Source organism: Varroa jacobsoni, unplaced genomic scaffold (assembly GCF_002532875.2).
Source record: "Varroa jacobsoni isolate VJ856 unplaced genomic scaffold, vjacob_1.0 scaffold_1101, whole genome shotgun sequence".
Classification (NCBI taxonomy): Eukaryota; Metazoa; Arthropoda; class Arachnida; order Mesostigmata; family Varroidae; genus Varroa; species Varroa jacobsoni.
In genome coordinates, this window is record NW_019214003.1 from 220,389 (window position 1) to 242,719 (window position 22,331).

The 22,331-nt window shown below is 43.2% G+C and overlaps 1 protein-coding gene across 2 annotated transcripts in view; it reads right to left on the minus strand.

The window, feature by feature from the left end:
- Positions 1 to 22,331, minus strand: part of LOC111266594 (ribosomal protein S6 kinase alpha-5) — a 90,714-nt gene that overhangs the window by 39,814 nt on the left and 28,569 nt on the right. Inside the window, exon 1 of one of the 2 annotated variants that reach the window (XM_022844194.2) lies at positions 7,262 to 7,766. The exons of the other annotated variant lie outside the window; for it this stretch is intronic. The gene's annotated coding sequence lies outside the window, so the exon portion shown is untranslated. Of the gene's footprint in view, positions 1 to 7,261; positions 7,767 to 22,331 lie in introns of those variants that run through there. 2 annotated transcript variants of the gene reach the window in all.

Here is a 22,331-nt window from a genome sequence, read left to right on the forward strand (position 1 = left end):
ACAGCTAACAACAGTGGGAATTAGGCTATGACATTAGTTAGCGCAGAGTAAGAATCACGTAAATAAGTTCCAACGAGCAGGTTCGTTCGATTTTTTCACGCGACGAACTTCGCTGCGTCTATGAACTGGTTTGCAGTTTGAAGTATCTAGAGAATACGGAATGAAATCTGGTTTCAGGTACGCTTGCCTTCAAGTTTTACGGGTCGACGTGAACATAATTTCCATTAAGTCATCCACCAGTAATATTTATGAAATATCCTTTCGACACACTGTTCGTAACTTATCTGTTATATCATAAAAGCAAACTCGCAGATAATAACGGTTGTACCCGGGTGAAGGTCATGGCTAGGAGCCGTAACGATCCAAATCCCTGGCTGCCGAAATGGGTACGGTAATATTATCATCACCAAAATCCACCCCAAACGATGTTGCCCAACAAACGAGTTTCGTAGTGATAATTTGCCGTAGAAGGATGCTGACTATTCAATACCATGTAATCATACATATATTAATTAGATCAATTCGCTTCTGATGGTATATAGGCGTCAACGCAGTTGACCATTGGCAATATCAGCAAGCAAAACCCAAGATTATCTTTAAGTTACAACGCCTAATAAAGAGAATAAACTATGAATAGGAAACGTGTTTCTAGAAAAAATAATTGATCAATCGTATTATTAAGCGTAAGCGACCAATACAGATCTAATTAAAAAATCATTATTTGTCATAGGTCTATCTATTATATAAAGCGATCTTTTTAAACCTCACAGATTTATCTCAGCCGATCCGTGAATCATTCAGCGGGGTCTGCCCACTCCAGCATTACGAATGAGTCATATTCGAACCATCTTCGGCGTCAATCAATCAATCACAAGCGTAAAATTACTATAATGTTCCGGCCGACGTGATCGCTATCACCCTTATTAGTATTATTATCTCCTAGCACCTTGTTTGCAATCGAACATACGTTCCTGCATCAATTGCTAACAAGCAATCACGATAGCGCGAATGCTACATTTCTGGGCTGGCTTGTGACAATGCCTGGTACAGGCTTCATTAACTATCGATTTTCAAAGAAGTGCCCCACCCCGTCCCGCCCAGTAGACGGCGATCTCGGTACTGGAGAAGGCGATGAAGGGCCTGCATCGTAGCCAGAACGGCGCTCTTAATGGGCAAGGCACGTGACAGAAATATGGGTCGGTACCGAAGTTGTCTCCAGCCGCGAGTGAGCGCTCGTCATTAGTGACAACACAGCGTCGCGCCGCAACCGAAAGCATTTCTAGTCTGGTGAAGTGCTACAATCCATTATCCGCTCGTTTTTAGGCCCACTGGATTTTCTTGTAAATGTTGTAGAGCTGCTGATCATTATCGTCGTTGGCAATTTTATGTTTAGGCTTCTTTCGGCAATAACTTGTTTTGTACTCACCCTTGTTAAGGAAAATACTATGAGATCACATTGACCACAAACTGTAATAGACGTCTGGGGAATATGGTTTACGTCGGATTGCTATTTCTATATGGTTCGGCTAGTTTAAAATACGGTCTTCAGGGGTACACGGCGCACCCGAGTGTGTGAAAGGCTTGCCAAGTAGAATTGATCGACAAGTTCTTGAGTGAGACGGACGGAAGTGAGGACGTTGTGAAATTCAGGTGGCATATATTCGGCTATCGTAATGCGAATGCCAAGTGTGTATAGAAGAGAGGCATCAGCAGAAAAAGTAGGTCTTTAATTATTAAGTCCGATGTGTAAGCCAATAGTGCTAGATCCACGTGAAAAACCGCCACAGCATGTAAAAGTAGCAAATTAGACTGAAAGATAAAATATCGATAAACAAAGTGCACCAAAATTGAAGATAAGCGGCGGTAATAGTTCCGTTCAGTTTATGAGTAAATGCTTGTTCTTTCCGCGGCACTATTCCGTTTTTCTGCTGCCCTTCCTTGTAGAGGCTGTGGGAACAGTCAACGATAGATTTTGCAGAGAATGAATGGTGTCCGCAGCCCCGGAGAAAGCCGATGGGACTAGTTTAATGGGGTAAGCTATTAGAATTGCTTCTGCCGGGCATACTAAGCAAACCGCATTAAAGAAGTCAGGTTTGTCGCAAAGCAACTGTCAGCGGTAAGGTGGGTCAGCGGTGGGGCTGGGTCGCGTTGACACCAACTAGTCTGACGAACAAGGTACCAATGGAGAAGGGAAGCACTCAGCTCGTAGCCGTAGCGATGGTGATAGCGTTTGTTGCTGATTTCGCTCATATTAAGAGGAGTAGCGGTAACTCGGTCATTGTCGGAGTCATCGCGACGAAGGTCCTGTACAACGAATGTAGGTTGCATTGCTGCACGCCTGCCATCACTTTATCATCATAGCGTGCACTATGGGTCTATATTTGACCCTCACTACAAATTTGTAGCACAGCATGCATCATCTAGAAGTGCTATTCGCCCAGTTTCATTTATTCAACAGGTATTTAGTCTCGGCAGAGAAGCAGCAGCAACTATGTTGAAAATGGCGATAACAACATGTGTGGATGCTACGCTCGAATAGAATAGAATTTTGCACGAGTTACGAGAATTGATGGCTTGAAATAGATGCCTGTGATCGAAATAAGGCAAAACTTACAAAAATGCTCGTCGGACGGGGAGCAATAAAAGACGATTAGAGACGACGGGGTTTAGTGCAAGTAAAGAGGACAGCGCGAGTCCACTCTGCCATTTGCCATCGGAAGTTAAAGTAGGATGACTTAGCTTTTTAGCCCTCTATCTTTGACTGCATCTCGGTTCTACTTAAATGAACAAGAACAATTCAAAGCCTTCATCAACGTCCGACTGCTATGATTGCCACCGAGCCTGGCATTCCTAGCGAGTGTCCTAGTAAATCAGACATAATTGCATTCATACATTGGCACATACATGCGCTATACTATTCTAGCGTGACTATTTTACGTACTATTCTTCACCACCTATGTCGTGGCACTGGCGTGCTGGCAGTGAAATCGGTCAATAACAGGAAGTGGGTCACGAAACTCGTATCGTGCGCGGCCCCCGCGACGCCGTACGGGACTAGCACATTTTAGCGCGATCATCCCTATTCTAGCATCGAAAGCATCAGTAGCAGCTGCCGTCGCAGGAGCTAACCCGAGATATCTGGCCGTATCCACGCTCCCTTATACTTAGCGTGAACCGCTCTCCGCGAATTTGCCGTGAATGGAAGAAGTACTGTGTGACAGTACATAGTAGGCTAAAAGAGAGGGTCGTACTTGCAGTGAAGTGGACCGAAAAACACGATAACCATAACCAGAGTGATGATGATTATGAGTGTTATTATATGCAGGCATGTTTGTCGCTTTAGTCGTCGAATCAGATATGGTGCAACTATAATGGGGCAATTCGTTAGCATCAGCAGGACGAACATGTTGAAAGAAAAAGGTCTGAATTGATTATTTCAACTACCACTTGACGTATCATATAGCGTACCATTGGACATAATGAATGGAAGACGTAATGCAGGTAAAATTCAATCAATCAGTATTCACTACTTTCTCCCCCAATAACAATACTGAAAAACGGATTGCGGTTAAAAAAATGAAGCGTTTAGATGGAACCCAGCCCAGATCAGTCAGTCACAGATGTTTCGTCTCGTTCACTATCTGTAGCATTATGCCTTTGTCATACATTTAACTTGATTAGAATATTTTGCCTATCATGGATCCAGAATCCAGATTCTGTATGCGCCACCCAGTGATAATCTACAGTTCATTATATAGCATCACTTTTTCTATGAGGTTGAAACACGCGGGATTTCCCGCGTTGACTACAGTAGCATATAACTTTGTTGTTATAACTTCGTAGAACCGTATTGGTCACTGGTAGATTAAAACAGCCAATTCGACAGTTTTATCTATCTGTCTACCATTCTATTAATGTCTGAATGTGCGGGTTTGTCCGACTCGAAACGACCCCTTAGAACGCACGGATTGGGCCGATTTTCTGTGGGTCGCTTATCTGCCAGCCTATATCTTTTGAAACTCCTATGAGCACTTCCGCTAACAAATGCCTATTAATTGGTTCCTACGAAATGAAATACCCAGATTACTAACAATACTTCCAATGAACGATTCTCTGAACATCACTCGTGTTATCAAATGAGGGAGGATGCCGACGTTACGCACTTCCTCACAGGATTTCTTGACATTTAGATTGTCACATTATAATCTACCACTAGAGGATAGCCCACTGATCATCCTCCGTCCAGACATTAACAGCTAACAGAATCAGCTGATTCAAAAAAGCGCGCAACGTATAAAGGTAAGAGCAATCCTAAAGAGGGATCTTCAGAACTAAGGAGTTAAACGAAGTTTGCGTATAACAATATATAATTCCGACGTTGCCTCTATTGATCAGCTCTTTACCTCTATACAGGTAAAGTGGGTTTAATAAGAAAATGGGTGAGAGGCGAAGCCTACGGGTCTGTCTAATCGACATTGTTACGTTCATCTAAGCCGACATCGAATTTGTCTGAATCTGATTTAGTCTGATGTGAAAATTATGTTAGCGCCCTACATTTTGTGTGCGCTGACATTCTATCTGTAACGCGTATGCCGAGGCCTTTAGCTAACATCGCGCTACATGTTTGATTCAGCAGCAACAGTATAACAGGAAAAGTGCAGGGTAATGACATGAAGAGGGCAAATAAATACATAATAATAATAATGATTGGGTAGCGTGGTATTTTGTTGATAATAGTCTTGTTGTTGATACGAATATGCTCTATCACTATATATATATATATATATATATATATATATATATATATATATATATATATAGAAAACTACAGTACGACATTGTTAGTTCACCTACACAGATATCCAGCGTGTCGATAAGCTAAATTCAGCAGCATGTGAGCACGCCCTCACGTTAGTTTACAAATCTGCAACTATTACTAGGGGCTGTCGTGGCATCGGCCATAGCAATTAGAAAAAATAACATCGGCAGTAGAAGTGGCGTTAATAAACTGATTGGTACACGCATTTATTGATTCAATCACGCGGTTTACACCCTCGCCACTGACCCACGCCGCTGTCTCAGCCGCCATAGTCATATGTGTATTGAGCGTGAGCGTTACGCTCGAACATCTTGAGTTGTTTGGATCATTTTGAAAAAAAGAAAAAATATATAATAGTTTTACTGCTTTTACTGTCTTCGTCCAGCCACCAGCTCTACGATTAATAGCATCCAACATAGCGGCCATCACGTTCGAATGGTAGCAGACGGTAAATCCATCGATGGTAGCGATGTCAGCCGCACCCATCAAAGACAGTCGACGTGTTGTAGCAGTAGAGGCTGAAGAACAAGTAGGTGTTGTTACGTTGTTCGCAATTAATAGGCTATCGGTCGTGACACATGCAGCATCCTATCGTCGTTGGGAAGACCGTTATGGAAGACAACAATGGCCAACAACAATTACGACATAAAACCAAGCCAAGTCACGTAGATACGCGCACACGCACATTTGTGCGAAAATACCATTCAGTTGTATTAGACACTATAACGTCACAGTTTTGTCATTGCTTGTCTATTTAGGTTCATCATACCCAGCACCAGTAGCGACGATGGGCCGCACCACGTCTGACTACTGACCACCTAATTATAGTTGGGAGAGGTGTTTACTCGTCATTAATCTACCACATTTCTGATTTGGTACGATTTCCATGTCCAAATACGATGTATGCAACGCTAAGCTGCGCCACCGATTCACATTCAGAATAAGTATAAAAAAAAAAATAGCAAACACCTCTGTTTTTTAGTGTATGGATTTATTGAAAAATACGGTTAGCAAACACAAAAAAAATTGTTGTTACTCCCGTCTTTCGGAAATTAAAATAGATAAAGCCACCCGACCTGATGTAATTTAGCTTGAAATCATTGTGACCTATGTTTGTTTAGTTCTACAGCAGCCGTGATCAAACGTTTATAGTGCAGCCGATTACAGGATAGAATAAGATCTATTTTTTTTTAGCTGAATACCGTCCATTGTTGTTGTGCTCTGATTAGGTTATTATTATTACAATTGTTGTTCTATGAAAAGTGTATGTACTATTTATACCTATACATATGCGGCGATCAATATTGAAGCCTGATGGTTCCTCAAGAACTTCCGTAACATGTATAGCTTTAATTACGACCCGCAGTATAGATGACATAACAACAAATAGTCAACAACAGCGAATGCATTGGATGGTTCGTCACGATATCACCCGCATTGCAAAAATCGTCTCTAAGCGCGACTCACTGGCCTCTACTGGAAATATACCGAGGCGGCTTCAAATTTATTTTATTTTTTTAATGATGTTATTGCTGAAAGATTACTTGTACTGAAGTTGCTAAGATACTTGTCTAGACTAATCTGTTGCACACCAATGGATTTGGCCGACAGTCTGTTTTAAAATATCAAACAATATTGTGATGTCTTGTAAATAGCCGTTCGGTGTAAAAAAGTGAGATCGATAACCTCAACGGGCTACAGGCTATTACAGAAAAGCTGCGTATCCAATTTAACAAAATACGTGTGCCTTCATATAAAGCTATGCAGGCAAACATAAACTGGAAGGATAAACTGGTAGACGGGTGGATAAGGGTGATCGTAGCTGTCACACCAATGGCTACCGTTAATAGATACAACAACTGCAGATTGCTATAAGAACTATAAGTTGTTTTGAAGCTATCCACTGTTCCTCGCACTATGCCTGTTTCCTTTTAGCGTTATTATGACCTTCCTATTGTAGCCTGATACCCGTTTTACAGGAAATCACTGAATGAAATTAGCATTCTCTCGTATCTGTCGATTAAGATAGTCGATAAAAATATCAACGATTGACAAAGCCTACAAGGTGGTAACGAATCCATCGGACTGATATGTCCGTCGCTCTTGCCCCCTGCCGCACGGCAGGCCGTGTGCCCGACGTTCGTTCTCGGCTCAATTAATATCCAAATATTCTTCAATCCACAAGAAAAAATCCACCTAAAGTCAAACCTTTCTATAGGCACTGACTCTCGCTTGAGCAGATAAGTCAACTACATAGAGAAATTTAGAAAAAAAAACGCATATTCAACACGTGCGTTGCAACCGACATGATATTGAAAATTTTGCGTGTTAAAGCTCCAATTCTAATCCGTAGAATACTGCTAAACATGACGAACTTTTTATGTATTGATATTTACTACACAAATTAAGAAAAAAGTTCGGCTACACTAGAATAGTGCTTACCCCTTCAGTGACTGCAATCTGGAGACACGTTCGAGTTCGTTTAAAGGATAGTGCAAACTTTCAGTACCATCCTAGCACGATTCGAACTGTATTTGTTCCCGCACAACACCTAATCCGTACATTGCACATAATCAAAACATGCAAAAAGCAATTAAAGTAATTCGCCACGAAGCGCTTGGAGATACGTTGAAGACAGACGTCGTAAATCGGCGGCACTTGCTTAGAGAGTCAAATCGGAGGGGAACTTCAGACGTAGTTTTCAGCATATCGAAGGCGGGCCAAGATTCGTATGTGCAACAACATATGCTGCTGCTGGCACCTGGAATCCATCAGCTCTTACGTCGAAACTGAACACCACAACGGGGCGCAATGGCATGGACGTTGTATAGTTGTCTACTGTGAAAAAAAGCGGACGCTAACAATGCGTGACAGTGTCACCACGAACGCAGATACGGATACCCGTAGAGACTACGGCACGTGGACGGAGGAAATGAATGTACAAGTAAGTGTCGGTGGCTAAACGGGTAGAGAGCCGACATCCGACATACTTGAAAGCGAAGCGCATGCGCCAGCTAGCGTACTCTCGCCCTTGAGGCTCTGACGTAAGTAACCCTCACCAGTATATTTCGTCAAGTCATGACGACAAAGGAAGCTTTGATCAAGTACCTCATATAGGCCTGATGATGTCATGAACTAAGGCTGACCGCTGAGTGGCCTGACAGTTCAAACGCAAACGATTCCAAAGAGGAACTGATATAATATTACAAGTTTACCAACAACATCAAAGATAGACGCAAAGTGCTCGATGTACCCTCGCTCTCTCTCCCTCTCTCCCTTGTTTTTCCATCAACGTAGCCGTGAAGCTAGATGTCATTGGGAATTATATTTCACGTTATTTAGCTACGCGTTTGTTTGGATTTTAGATTTTTGGGTGTATAGTCATCTAGAACGTATTCATAGGAAGCAGCTTTTTTCTGCACAGATACAGGCTGCGTTTCTGTATTCATTCTACTATGGCAAGTGTTGATTCCGTGTCGACAAAGGGGATGCAACATCTGTTTCGATGTTTTATTCGAACAAATAGACATCTGTCATTATTTAAAAGATTTCTATTTAATATCCAACCCACAAATTTAATGAATCTTTCCTAGGCTCCCTCTCGTTGGGATAACGCTCGTCATAGGGAAGTGCTCTATTTTGTTGTCTCTTTATGGCGGTGTTGTCTCAGAGCAGTGGCTAGAGGTCATTTTCACAGTTTGATATCTGAGATGGCGGGGGCGGGGGCGGGGGCGGTGTCTATTGAAATAGATTCTAGCGCTTATTTTATTGAATCTTATATATATATATATATATGGTTGACACTGGCGAGTGTCACTTCATGCCGTCACGTTTTTTTCATGTTTTTTATCCGGTACTTTAGCCGCTAGGCATTACTTTAGAAGGCTGGTCCTTCTTAGGATCAAACGAACTTTGTCTACGTCCGGATTCATACGTGTACGATCACGTGCCCCTAAGCGTAGCAGATAAACACGTTACCCACTGCGCTATCACGAAGATAACATAGAAACGTGGACAGATTTACTTCTTGATCAGTACGGTCATCTAAAAAGCAAACAACGGAGACGTTACCTTCACCAAGAGCATCATGTGAATCATCGGCCACTCAGAAACTACCCGTATTCTTGTAATAATTGATCATTGCCATGACGGTTCTCACTGCATACATTATCATAATTCTAATTTATTTGCGATTTTCGTTTTATTAGCGATGATGGCTGAAAAGGATGATCCAATCACTGCAGCTTCCGAGCTAAAATGATAAACGGGCTTGAGTTTAAACGTATCGTACACAGCCACGATGTTAATAACACCGAAAACATTTCTAGCTGCCACAGTCGCCGCCGTTTGCGTTCCCTGATATTGCCGCTATTATCCGGCCATATTAGATAAACAGCAGTCTGATAAACACTAACAGATAAATAGCGGTCAGCGCTATTATTTACTATCCAATTCGTTCCCATATATAATTATGATAATAATAATAGTAGTACGAAGCAGTGTTCTAACAGACAAAGTCTTCATCATCAGCAATGAATGCTGATGATGATGACTTTGTCTATATTTTCTAGATTTGAATCAGCTGCACTGTCTTTCCCTAGCCGTCAACGGATTTCATTTGCGGTGTCCGCTTCGGTGTGCGTTTTGATATATGACGGCGCAGTTATATAATAATGTTGTAGCATATGTGACTGCCTGGCGTCAGTATGTTTACATCTCCGTCTGTCTACTTTCCTGTTTGTTTGCCTTCTCTTTCATCTATCTTCTGATTTTTCGCGTGCAATTCATGGCTATCATTCGCGCGTCAACCCGGTCAAGAGTACATGTTTCAATGTTTTCCCCCCAACTGAATGTTCTTCCCAATAGCCAACAATAATTTCTGCTGCTGTTTGGAGGTCTGGAATGGCCGATGGCCAAGGCTACCCGAATATAGTAGCGACAATGCTTAACGCTCACAAAAACCTGATAGAGATAGCATTACATCAACGAGATTTAAGCGTAGACAGCTGCCCCTTAGGGCATCCTATAACGTATCGCATATGGGCCGTTTTACTCTTTGTTTGTGCATTTTTTCACAGCTTGCAGCTGTGAGGAAAAAGAGGACGCACGAGGGACTAAAAATGTAAGAGCCATTCTGCTCACCACAACTACAAATATTTAGTATCTGAGTGTATTAGGAATAAAAGTGGCAATCGTCATCATCGTGGTGTCGGCGGTCAGCGGTCGGCTGTCATTTTCACAAAGGGGGGTTTGTTGTTTTTGTTGTTGTTGGTAGCGACGCTCGTCAGTCAGGTAGTCTGTCAAGCAGTCACGTGCGAGTGGGACTCTCCGAGCCGCTACTCCAGCTCTTCTTCCTTGTAACCCTCCAGAGCCCTAGCTGCATCTGCCCCTCTGTTCTGCTTTTAGTCGTTCCTACATTGAGAGCTTTACCCGGTCAATCCTACCGTACCCAGTCCGCACTCGGACACAAACACGCAGGGATCATACAGGCACGTTCACGGACCCAGACATCACCAACTATCTATTCCCAGTTATGTCCCGACTAACGGTGCTCGCTACTCTTCCCCTCAGCGCATCCCTTTCTCCGGTTCCCAACTCATCTCCGGGCGCCAAACAAACTCTCACTCACCGTTTTTAGCCCCGGGTCAAGGAACCTAGGTGACACCCACCTCCACCTACCCGTTCTGCCGGTAGTCGGGTCGGCTGAACTAAGACGCCAACCAACCGGAAGCATGCTCTCTTTTCTAGTGGTCGCCGCGGTGCTGGCGTTCGGGTTGGGGCAGGTGGTGGGGTGCCGGCCGACAGAGACAGCTCCCGTGCCCATTCCGCCCTCTCGGTAGTGCGCCGCTGCGACCGCCGGCGTCGTCATCATCAGCCTATTCATGGTTGCCGATGTTCGTATAGTCGGCCCGTTGATCGCTACGGCGGCCCTTTTCGAGCGTGCGTCGGTCCCGGGTCAGGTGTTCGACTTGCTACCACTTGTTTCGTTTTAGGTCTCAAGGCCGTCGCTACCATCGAGCGACCAATCAAGTACCAGCAATGGAAGGGTCAGCTGTATAAAGGCCTTCAGTTGCTAAAGGTTCTTATGACAGCGGCGACTGCGGCCGCCGTAAGCGGCAAAGGCCCTGTCACAGACGCTGACTGCCTAGGTTGTTCCCGTTCAAGAAGGCAATGCAGCGATCAAAATAATAATAATAACTATTGTTCTTACAAACACATAAGCAAGTGAACGAATTATAGTAACTGTTTGGTATTGTGGCAAAGTCCAGACAAGACTTGATAGAATCAGAAAACCAAATACGAAGCAGCGAATCCTACAGTCGCTATAGGATATTGTTGAATTCGCGGTACTACAATGTGGATAACGCTACACGCACACATCTACCGGTACATTAAAACAGCCCTAATTTGATGCGTGTAGAAACTTGCGTGAATGTAACATCAGTGTCTCACAAGGCACATCCATATATCGAATGATAGAAGTATATCAACAACGGAGATATGGCGTAGAGCTAACATACGTACAAATACTGTTGTAAAAATGTTGCTATTGTTTTAGCATTATCACCTGTGCGCTGTTGTTGTTGTGGCTGTCTCTAATCGATTGTCGACTAATTTAATCTGTGCAGATTTGGCGTGATTGTGTGTTGTATTTGTTTCTGTTTTCCGATCTGGTCTGATCTTCGAACTGTGTCTTAATAGTTGGTTCGTTTAACCGAAATAAATTCGTTTATGTTCATTGACAAGAATCTTCAGACCATGATGCCATGCTGCCGTGTATATGGTTGAGTCATCACACTGCATCTAGCTGATACGCAATGCTATAATAGCTACGGCAAGCGTCATCATGCATCGATTAGGGTTAACTAAGTTGTAACGGATCGTAGTAAGACAGTTGAAATAGATGTACCATATTAGATCCCACGATCGGCTTGCCGCAGTCTGTAAACCCCATATAGTTAGAGCAATGTTGGTCTTTGCGGTGGCAAACGGTATCGCGATTAAACTATGTAGCTATATATACTGTTACTGGCCGTCACAGTCTATGAAACGATTGTGATGGCAGCAGCGTACGATTCACCGGGAGGTTAACGGAAAGGAGACAAAACGGCAGGAAGGAGCGATCCTTATGTAAATAAAACATGCAGCTAAGGACCTCTTTTGACGTATACCGATTGGGAAAGGGCGCTAAAAGAAAAAAATGCCGCGATACCGATTAAAATATTCAGCAGATATGAAGAAACGGCTTCACCTATCGTAACCAAGTATGCATACACAGCTGGGATAAATACGTAATGGTTGCAAGCTTTTTTTTTTCTTTTTTTTTTGTTTTTATGTATATATAACTTCTATCTCTGTTTAACGGATATTATCAATCTTGCTTCAAATTGTTTGTTGCCGTTATCGGGGTACGAGTTCGTATAGATTTTCTAAAGCTAAGAGGGTTTCTGGTTTCCGGGCGACGGTGACTATGAGGCAGAGTACATGATTCACAACGCGGACCCACAGGGCCTTAACTAACAGCTCGCAATAGTCTTACCAGAAGGACAGCGAATTGAAGTAGTCAACGACGAGTGAAGCCACGAGTAGACGAAGTAACGATCGAAATTATCCTGCCCTCCAACGAGCGAGTATCAATTCAAACGGGAGAGACCTCTGGCAACGTATACAGTTTCAATCAAACGAGAAACCGTTAGCTTCGGATTCCTTCAGCCAATCTGGTGCCCCCTCATTTGTCCAGTTAATGTTTTCTTACTACGTCGATACGTTCATCGCACTTCCGAGGTCGATGACTTCATCTTGGCCCGTTTGACTTCAGGATTCGCCGGTTGCTTGGCTGTACTATAGACAAGGAGTCTGACAGGCGATGTCGACAGCTGCGGACCTCCAGGATGAAGTAGGTGTAATAGGTTTCTACACCGGGATCTATTTGGTAACTAAGCCATGAAGTTAACACGGAAGCATCTAAACTTAGCAATGGAAGAATATATCTAAACGTGGACCACCACTCTCATATTACACGTACGGTCTATGTTTGTGGATTACATTATATCTCTGTAAACCTCTTATGCAATGGATGTTGTCACATTCAGACATGAGACGCACCGGTGCAGTAAATGAAGACCAAGCAAGCATTACTTTATGATCCCGATCACCTACGTAAGCGATGACCATTGTATTGTTGTTGTAGATTTGTTTTACTGGAACCTGCTGGTAAATCGGACGGTATTTTGGAGAGAACATAATCTCTAATCTTTGGTTACGCAACAGTCGTGCGTATTATATAACCAGAAAGTATCTGTGCTAGCGATAAGATATTGCTAGCGTATCGATCGTCCATGTATTCGATTGTACGAGGCGACGATGAGGAAGACCTCTAAATCGTCGTTACTTTACAAAAAATACGTCTAGCAATAAGCAGACGGCTATTGAATGTTTTCACATGTTTAATTTCGTCGCTCGAATTTAAAAAGTTATAGTGTTGTTGTCATCGACTTGGAGACCAAGTAGAGCAAGAACGACATTTGTTTTTATTGGTCCAGTGGCAGTATCGACATTTGTGCGGACACGGTTCCAGTATACTAGAGACACACCCATTATAACGTTGTCAATGCCATTAGTCCCCGATTTTCAGATGAATTCTCCAGCTGCATTCTGTGCCTTTATATAACACCAATCTAATTTCATTGCCCCACAAAAATCATCCAGAAACTGATTTTATATTTATATATAATTAGTAGTTTTTATACTTAGTATTCACTAGTAGTATAGTGAAATCGGGCAGCAAAAATATCTAGTCATACCGAGCATTCGGATTGTTCACGGTTGATGCGGCAGCAATGCGTTCATACATTTTATTGACGTATTTTATGTGTGAGATGAACGAAATGTTGAACAAGCAATGCTGGAAAATTTAGCTTTGACAAACTCACGCTTTTTTCACTCAGTTCTTCTCAGAACAACATATCAACATCCGACAATACTATGTTTCTGCCCATCTAAAATTGCAGTTACAGATCAATCGGTTCCATTACGTTATCAGAGGGGGAAGGGGGAGTCAGTTCATGGTGGATGATCGACTGTTACATACGATTGTCTAGGCTTGGCGGAAAACTGCGACCTAAGAAAAGCAGTGAGGCCTTCAACATTGGCCTAAACGTTCTTTGATAGGATCCATCGCCCTGGTAGAGAACTGAGCATTGTTACTTTTTTTTTTTCCATATTAGCTACAAGTACAAAGATCAAAATGAGATAAGTTGCAAAATAATATACTTTAGAGTATGTAAGTAAGTAAGAGTAAACGGGCTATGTGGTGTCTAGGACCCTAGGCTAATTTTACTTGATGTTGTAGTGTATTACGCTATCGGTGTGAATCATAATCACTCATATTATAAGCAGTATTAGCACATAGCAACAAACATTTCTTATACTAAAATTTCGTAAATGGGGTAAAAAATGGGTTTGCTGTAAAATCTTGCAGAAAAACTCGGCTCGCTACCAATATGGTTAACTTGTCTAGCCATAATAGTTAACCGGCCAAATGTTCTTCCGCGCCGTTCAAGAACTATGACGAAATGAAACGGCGATCTTTGCAAAGTTCTCAACAATTTATGTTCCTTGAGACTCTTCTGTGACGTGTTCGTAAGCTCATGAGGGCCATTCGGTGGTACATGGATGTCTGCACAAGTGCGTGAGCGGTCAATTAAACTGCAGCACTTAGCAGCAGAGGTTTCTCTTCGATGTTTTCCAAATGTAAGATTCGCAATATTTCCTGAGCCTTTGTTTTGCGCGTTACCCTCGGACCTCTTAATCGAATGCTCGCTTATTAAGCTTTTTTTTTTCATTACGTAAACACTACTGCTTTGGGTTTACCGGCACGCGAAAGCTTGAGACGTTAACGGTGGAGATGGTGCTGCTTACGTTGGTGGATATTGTTAGTACAGCAACGGTAAGCAACAACAGATTGTTCTCTAGTTTTTTTCATTGGGCGAGCGCCCCATAGCTTTGTTCACTTCCGACCTTCCCTTCTTTCATTTTATGGACAATAGGGGCATTTCGCACTCCTCCCTGAACAAAAGTCCTTGGTAGCATACGACAGAAATCCAGGAAGCGATCGCCGATGCCCCGCCTGCCGCCTGGAAACGCGAGTCGCTCCGACTCTAACCGAGGGGTCATTGAACGTAGAACAGACGCAACTCGTTGAGGAACGAGCAGTGGGCTACTGATATTGCCCCTGTGGCAGAGCCCCCAGTCGGATTATAGAAGAGAAGAAGCGCGACAATAAAGAAACATCAAGAAGAGAGAACTTAATAGTTGTGGTAACGTCTGTTTTGCTTTCCAGCATTTATCCTACTTTAGTCTACGTTTTGAACTTGAGCAGTGGATTTTTGGCTCGTATGAAGACTTGAGGCTGGAAGAGAATGCGGTGTCCTTTTTCTTCTTAGTAGGAAAACAGTGCCGACAATCGCCACACACCGCCATGTCCGTCAGTTTAGCTGTTTGCATGTCGGAAACAATGTCGACGTACGGCTACTAGATAAATTTACAGAGACAGGACAAAAGCAGTTTGCTATATATATATATATATATATATATACATATAGATGGTGAATGAAAATGTGCACATGAATGTGTTGGATAGGTTGAATACGTTTATATGATACACACTGATAATGATGTAGTGGTCGTGACGATTTTTCTTTTGGAAAGGACTGATTACATGTTTTATTTTGCTTAATAAATGTGTACATACGTATGTTGTGAAGATTTAGCGTAAGCAACAGAGCACATTATTAAGTATACTATTTTGTTACAGTGCTTTACGCGAAACGAATATCGAGTTAAGTAACTACTTTATCTAAATAGCGTCTGACTTGCATTCTATTTACGGAGAGTGGCATTACTATTACAGATTCAAAAGGAGCTATAATTTAGTGCTATCATGAATTAACTTTATGGGCAAGTGTCAAAGGACGCCCGGACAGCTGAAGCAGGCCCTTCCCGGAATCATGAGGTGCTTTACCGGGTCACGACTACGGCTCATTTAAGCGCGAAGGGTTCATAGATTAATCAATGCATAGTATGATTATATAGAAGCGCACCAATGACAACAACGATAACCATATAATAATTACTGCATTTTCACAGACCACTATAGTGCCCGTTGTGTATATAATTGAGTAAATAGCACATATCTTTCACATGACCAATTACTTATGCGATCACAAATAGGTCTTCACTCATTATCTATCCAGCGATCAGTAGAATATAAACAGCATCGCCTTTGAACAATCCATTACGTTTCCTATTTTTTTTCGAGGAAGCTGAAAAAAGATAGAGCTGTAGCATGTAGAAAGCGTGATCCTAAGCCTCCTTAGCTTCAGCAGTAGCAGGTATGCCTCTTATCTTCCGTAGTGGTCTACAATTGTCGACCGTGACACCTTAACATTATGCTCTTCTAGTACATTTACCTAGTCACTATAAATGATTCATATCTGCATGAGTGACTTATAGCGACATTTACCTGAGTTCGTAGAGCGATGCGTCAACACATAGATTTGTCACCAACACGCGAGCTCTGCGAAAAGTATTTGCTCTCTTTACGAAAGACCGTGATCATCTCTGACAGTTCAAAAACTGCAGCATCTATCAAGGCTTTCTTTGTCCCAACGCCACTCATCGCTGTCTCGGATCTCTGAAATAAGTACCTCTGACATTTGCGACGCATTACTCGCGAAACCGTTCCGAATGACCTAACACCTCGCCGATCATGCCATCCCGAGTCAACTCCAATCGACCCTGACCTTTTTAACCTGCTAGATAGATCTATCTTTCTATGAGGATCATAAACGCAACGAAAAATCCGAGAAAGAGTACAATTTTTAGAAACTTCTTCAATGATGCTTTCGAGCAAGAACCTAGCTATTCCGAAGCATGGTTGGGGGTGTTAGCAAACTCTGACGATCGACCCTGGAGCTAGCTGTCTACTACGGGAAGTGCATATAGTGGCAGAACAGTTACCAATATGTTTTTAATACCTGCATTGTGTTATCGTATGTGCATTCCTATCAGTTTTACTGGTTAATAAACAATGCCCCATCTACACGAACATTTTGGTAGTCGTACTCATAGTATACAATAATTTCATGGTGTTACTCTATAGCCTTTGAAACCTCTATGTTTCGAGTCTTACGTCCGATATCGCCGCTAGGAATTTCATCAAGCGGGCGGCCCCCAACGAGAAACGAAGCGTGTCTATGCCCAGGTTCGAACCTAGATAGAAATACGTTACCCACTAAGCTATCACGAGAACGATCACTAAAACCTAATGCCACAGAACTGAATTAGAAAAAAGCAGGCTTGCCTGCCGCCAACGACTCGGTAGCCAAAGGCCGAATACAAAGGGCAACATGAAACATAGTGCTTCTAGTACCTTCGAATATACGAAAATTAAACTGTATTTAGTTAACAGTTTATTACTGTCACTACTACTGATAGTAAATTAAAGCACTTGAATTGTCCTGTATACCAATAGCCCGCTGATGTTATTGCCTATATTGCCTAATTGTCAATAGGTGGTATTGAAATGTTTGTGAGTCTTTTACTGCTAGCTACATTCAAAGATGTCTGCAGGCCTGTGCCGGATCGAAGTTCTGACTACGTCTTCCTCCAACGAGTTTAGACAATGAGTGGCGTAGCCGAAAAGGCGCTTCAGTGCCCTAGGGTGGGTTCTGACCCTGCCCTGAGGAACTTGTTACAGCGCGTGCTAGGATTAGAAGCCAGACAACCATCCAGTGAACAAGTCTCTGAAGCCCGCTACGACCACGGTGGCAACACTGCTTCGTATCCATGAAGCGGTTTTATTCGATAGTAGCATCAACAAGCATTTCGTAACAAACAAGCCAACGACGTCAACAGAACAGTACCCAGCAAAGCAAACCGGGTCACAAAGTGGGTCGCCCACTAGTCGTCGTTACTAGCGATACGACCAAACTAAGCCGTCAGCCGTTAGCCAGTCAGCTGGTTGGCTTGTAGCTCCACAAGCAGCCGCAGCAAATAGATAGACCCACATGCTTTGCCTGTTTACCTTGCCAGGCGCAGCACAATCAGCAACAGCAGCTCGCTATGCGTCCGTCTGTGCCTGTTCGTCTGCTTGCGTATGTGTTTGTGTGTGTGTATCACGGCGTTTGTGCGGCGGTTCATCGCTTTGCCATTGACGCAAGAGAATGCTCCGCGTCAGCGTGCGGTATCGTGAAGGTCGCAATGCCGGAAGAGCGGCGGTAGCGCCAGCAACAGTAGTAATAGTTGCGTGTCATCAATGCCATGTTTTGCACCAACAGCATGATCTATTTCAGCTGCTTGTACTTGGGCAGAAGTTCGACGATTAGGGCGACAGCAACGGTTGTAGTAATGTACAGTTCCAGATCATCATACCTAGCCGAGTACACGCATAGGGAAAAAAAACCTGACAAAATTGATAAAGGAACCAGTTAATCAATATTGAAGACTTACTCTAGATTTTCATTTTATGTGCTATCGATTATGCCAAAACGTTAAAGGAAAACTAGCGAGGTATCTTGATAGTGCTTATTTTAAAACGCAATTATCTTGCTTTTTTGTTTAACGCACTGTGAAGTTTCTCTGTAATCATCAACATCTAACTTGGTCTTTCTGCTAAAATCGTTGAAGGCGAAGGAAGGGGAGCGCGGCTTAATCGATTGCATAATATTCCTACCCGGCTCCATATTCATTTGTTGATTGACAAGCGTTTAACTTCCAACAGTTTTTTTTTTTTTTTTTTTTTTTTTATGATTTTGTTACTACTCTAGGTAATGCTGCTCCAGTTCGCCGGTGGAGAACGGATAGATTTACTCTCACCCTTTCCGAACGCTTGCTGTAGCATACGATTGATTCGCTCTTAACATCCCTGTGGCCAGTGACGGAAATGCATCAATTCTAGATCCCGATTATACGGAATGAAAGCACCGCAAATGTTCGAGAAATAGCGTAACAATGATCTGGACGAACAGCAAGTAAAGGGAAAAAAAGAAGAACGAGACTCTTATTACTATCACTACTGAAGATGGAGAAACAGCCCAAAAAATCATCGATAAAATCTGTAGAGACGGATGGAAAGGAATGGAGGTTAATAAAGCGTTATGACACTTGTCGCTGCTGCTCGAGCCGTTAGTTGCTCGCCCATGTCCATAAACTATCAACAAATTTGTCTCATCAGACTACTCCGTTGCTCTGCTGATTTGGACCAGACCGGACGAAAGTAGAGTAGAACAATATTGCCAGTTAAGCAATTCCCCTGCCATATATATATGTATAGATAAAGTGAATCAGCCAAACGAAACTCTACGTCTGCAAGCCCGCCGCACTGTCTAAGTAGCAGAAAATAGACGAAGGAGTGAACTGCCAAAATATAGGTCGACCATTACCGCCGCAGCTATTACTAATACGAGTATCGCCTGCCTGATTATTCCATGGTCAACGGAAACTAGAAGTCTTAGATCTTGCAAACGATATATATATATACATAATGTGTGTGTACATTCTGAGGATAAGAGGCAAGGCACACATTATCACATCTACATTTCCTCTCCCACATACTTGGGTTTTCGGAGGTAAGCGCATACCTAATTCAGTTCTACTTGGACTATGAAATACTTAGAAAATACGTCTCTGAAGCATGATTTGAGCGATAATCTAACACATTTTTTGTTTTCCGTTCCTTCTGCTAGATAGCATGTAACACTTAGTCACGATATGATTTTCTACCGTAGTGTTTACATCTCTAAGCGACAACCTGTTTTACCAGTTTTAGAGATAAGGTGGTGTTTACGTTAAGAAAACAATCTGCTTTTTTCTTCAATAGCTATATAAATTTTAACAACAAATATTTTCACTTGCATTCTTATGCTATACACACACAAATCATCGTCACCGTGCTGACATATGTATCTTGTAACTCTCTGTCTCAGTCTGTTGTAATGGTATTCATGTACAGCTGGGTCTATTATTGTGCCAGAAGTAGCTTGAAGAAGAAGCCTGTTAGTGCCTGTCTCTGTTTTTATCAACAAATTACATAAGAACGCTAGCTTCCTCTGTTTCTCCTTTTCCTTGGGGTCTGCTTCCGGATCCCATACTCAGCCTCAACCTCCGGTCGAACTGCTAGATTACGACGGATACGCTAGTGAAATTCTCCACATCGCCTATTAGGTGCGACCTAACATGTACCCGGCCTAACGACGCCATGAGGCTTGTTGATATGCTCAAGCTGAAGAATCTCGCGTATATGTATGCGTTCATACGATCACTGAAAAGCTACCGATATCCAGCTTGCACTTGCGATCAATTTATTATAGTGTCTTTTACGATTTCGTTAGCAAAAGAAATCCAACTACGACGCCGCATGTTAGCAGGACCACGTACAGGCAACCAAAGATGTCACTACAAGCGTCAACTAACTAGCTCTGTACTGTCATTTTTCAGTTACGTTGGCTACCTATATGAAGATCGAGCTCTACTACTTATATGAAGTGCACAAACATGAGGTAAAAGTAGGAGCGGCAGCGGAAACAGCAACAACAATCATAACATGCAGCCGTAACCCCCCGTTGCTGCTGTACGGGGACTTGCTGGCAGCGGGGCTTTCCGCGTGCCGCCAGGGGCGTTCGCATGGCTTCACAATCCGGGCCTCAACCCGGTTGTTGTCGGTGCCAACCTAGCATACGAGCAGCAAACTGACTCCGATAAGGTGGCATACGCTCGTGTACACAGAACACAGCGGAGAAAAAGCAAGAGAGAATCAGTGGTATTCGGCACAGGGTACTATACACTCCATAGCCTGCTAATGTTCTAGGATGTCACGCTGTGTCTTCACTAGCTTGCACCGCGTATATATCCGTGCGCGTGTGTGTGTGTGCATGTCAGGCAATGTGCCTGGGCATGAGCTCGATCTTGCTGTTGCCCAAAATAAGCCAGTGTTAGTAAACTGCCGATACAAAAAGGTAACTGTTCGCAGTCCTTACTCGAAACTCCAGTTTACTAGCTGCCTCTTAAGGCGTAGCTTAAGCGCTACACTGCTGCCTGGTCCTACTAGCTGGCCTTTTGGTGTGATGCTTCCCCTGCTCTCCTCGTAGCGATATTATCACTACTTCTTAAGCCGGACTGGCAAACTGAGAATAGCTGCATTGTGCCATATATAGAAAACCACATTACTATCGCCTACTGCTGATACCACTACAGCTGTTTACTAATGTCGTATGTAACTAAGTGGGTCCGAGTGACTGCGAGCAGCGGCCTGTGGCCACCAACGGTTCGTGTGTTTGTTCCGATAACGATACTGATACCAACAGCGCTACGGTAACCACCAACGCCGCGATCACCATCATCACGGCTACTTCAACAGAGGACAGTCAGCTACCCCCTTAAATGTTTTTCGACTACTCGAAAGGAATTGTTGACAGAGTACGTAGACCGTGCCAACTTGTGCATTTATAATATAATAGCGGCTATATGTGCAGTCGTGCTTAGCTATTTTCCGATCATTCTGGCCAAGGAACGATGCCTATTCGGATATTAAGGACTAGCTATATATTCCATTATATAGAATTATAGTAGACATACCGTGTCGTCTGAACATGATCGGGCTTCAGCGCGTCGGCAAATCCTCACTGACAACTCCACGCAACTGCACTCGTGTACATACTTAACCATACTTGCAAGAACAATGAGACTAGCAGTAATAATATATATACATATATATATATATATATATATATATATATATATATATAGCGCTCTGTGTGTACTATAATGATACAGTTAGGCAAACGATGCTAAGGGCAATCTTGTGATGGTGGGCGATCATTTTGAGCAAATGCCGAGCCGGCCCAGTCAGCGGGAGTTGTAACGAATGGAGCAAAAGGTTCGAGGACTGGCAGCCCAGCCGCAGGTCGGCTCGGTATATTCACCATTTCGCTTGCTGACCATGGTCCTTGATGTTTATTGATGTGCTCGTAATAGCCATAGTGGCGGGCGCGCGGCGGTGGCAGCGAAACTCATATACAGGATGACACCGAACCCAAGTTCATTCAATTACTTCTGTTCGGTAGCTGCATCGAGCAACAAATACGCTAAATTCCACGTACGAATCTAGCGAAAGCTTAGTACAGCATTGCCTCTGGTCTGCGGGATGGCAAACGAATGTCCGTGCGCATTGTTTGTTGGCCGGCTGACCATCATGGTCATCACAGTAAGCTGCGGTTTCTCGCCAGTCGCTCAGCCGGATCGACTACTGCGGAGATTAGCGACATTTTCAATGACATTATCATAGCGTCATGTACTGTAGCACTAATTTGCCGAAACGTTACGTGAAATACGCACAACAGCTGACGAAGACGACACAGACGCCAGAGTGAACTGCACGAACGATGGCGCGGACGAGGGCGATACTTTTCAAACGATGGTACGGCGGCGGCGACAGCAGCGCAGCAAAAGGTGA